The following is a 2,051-nucleotide window of genomic DNA, read 5'->3' on the forward strand; positions in this document are numbered from 1 at the left end:
TGTGCTGTCTTGTGGCCTATTGAACTAAACTCCTATTTAAGAAACATCTAGTGTCCTGAAATTTTAAACTTGTCTGTATGAGAAACACAGTTAGTACCTTCTAACAATTCACTTCTCTAGACATTCTACACATCTTTTTCTAGCAAGGATTACATAAGTCACTACGTAATATTCAGAACTCTGTCCAACTAAATACCTACCTCTACCTTGACAACATGTGAAAACCCTTTTTAAATTCTTAGTCCCAAAGAGACAAATATCATTTGTTTTCCCTGATCGGAGACAACTGAGCACCAAAGGGGAAACCTGTTGAAGTGAAATGGACACTATAAGAAACAATGACCTGATCAGCTCTTGTCCTGACTGTTGATGTACAATGTAATACTTTATCCTTTTTGGTATTTGTCGTTGTTGTTGTTGTTCTAGTACTAGTGGTTGAACTCTGTAATCAGCACACAATTATTCTTAGGTGTTTAAATTTTAACTGAAAAGTGATCCCTGTTAAATTTAAGAGTGGAAAAAGAAAGGGAGGAGATGTACAATTTGGAACATGCTCAATCGGACTTGCCCCAAATGGCGGAGTTAGAAATGTGCCAGGGGATTCCAATACAATCCCATCAAGGTGGCATGTACCAATGCCATCTCACTAGTCCAAGTGATCAATTTCAGTTCACAATTGATGGCTCTGATAGGTCTAAGAGTCAAAGGGATCACACAAACAAGACTAGTGTCTGCAAATACTAACTGATAGAATCAAAAAGGGAGAGAAGGATCCAGCATGGGAAGCGGGATACACAGCAGACTCATAGAATGGCAGATGTCCTAAACAACACTCTGGCCTCAGAATCAGCCCTTAAGGCATTCAGATCTGGCTGAAGAGCCCATGATGAGAGTATTGTAGGCATGGAAAGCCAAGACACCATGGAAAAGAAAAAAAAGAAGACCTAAATGAAAGATCTCTGTGAGTGAGATCCCAGTGGAAAGAATGGGGCCATCAAAGAAGGAGGTACTTTTCTCTGAAGGGAGGAGAGAACTTCCACTTTGACTATGACCCTATCGGAATAAGATCAAAGTCAGTGAACCCTAAAGGTTTCCATAGCCCTGGCAACTCATGACTAGAGCCTAGGGAGATTACTGACACCATGAACAGGAGTGTCAAATTGTTAAGTCAGCAACAGGAGTCACTGTGTACTTATATCCCATGTGGGATCTGTCCTTAATGTGTTGTCTAATGTGCAGTGATGCTATAACTAGTACTGAAACAGTATTTTTACACTTTGTGTTTCTGCGTGGGTACAAACTGATGAGATCTTTACTAATTATATACTGAATCGATCTTCTGTATATAAAGATAATTGGAAATGAAAAAAAAAACCTGGTGTTAATTGGAAATGGCATAGAAAATTAATTTTTTTTAAAAAAGTTATGTAGGATCTGTCTTTAATGTGCTGTACACTGTTATTTAATGCTATAACTAGTACTCCAACAGTATTTTTTTCACTTTGTGTTGCTATATGGGGGCAAACTGTTGAAATCTTTACCTAATATATACTAAACTGATCTTCTGTATATAAAGAGAATTGAAAATGAATCTTGATGTGAATGGAAGGGGAGAGGGAGTGGGAAAGGGGAGGGTTGCGGGTGGGAGGGAAGTTATGGGAGGGGGGAAGCCATTGTAACCCATAAGCTGTACTTTGGAAATTTATATTCATTAAATAAAAGTTTAATAAATGAAAAAAAAATTCTTGTGTGTTTATCTGAGAAGTAGATAGCATACTCCTAGCTGTTGGTTCATTCTCCAACTGTCCACAATGATCAAGGCTGGTCCAGTTCAAACCTGGGAGCCAGGAACACAATCCAGGTTTCCCATGTGGGTGGCAGGAACCCAATTACTCGAGCCAGTTCTGCTGCCTCCCAGCTTTAGCAGGAAGCTGAAGTCAAGAGCTGGAGCTAGACCTCCAACTCAGGTTCTGATATGAGATACAATGAATGCCTGGTCCCAGAGAAACCCTTCTATTGTTCCTAACTGAACTTCAGGTTAACTTCCATCT

The sequence above is a fragment of the Lepus europaeus genome, chromosome 7 (assembly GCF_033115175.1).
Source record: "Lepus europaeus isolate LE1 chromosome 7, mLepTim1.pri, whole genome shotgun sequence".
Classification (NCBI taxonomy): domain Eukaryota; kingdom Metazoa; phylum Chordata; class Mammalia; order Lagomorpha; family Leporidae; genus Lepus; species Lepus europaeus.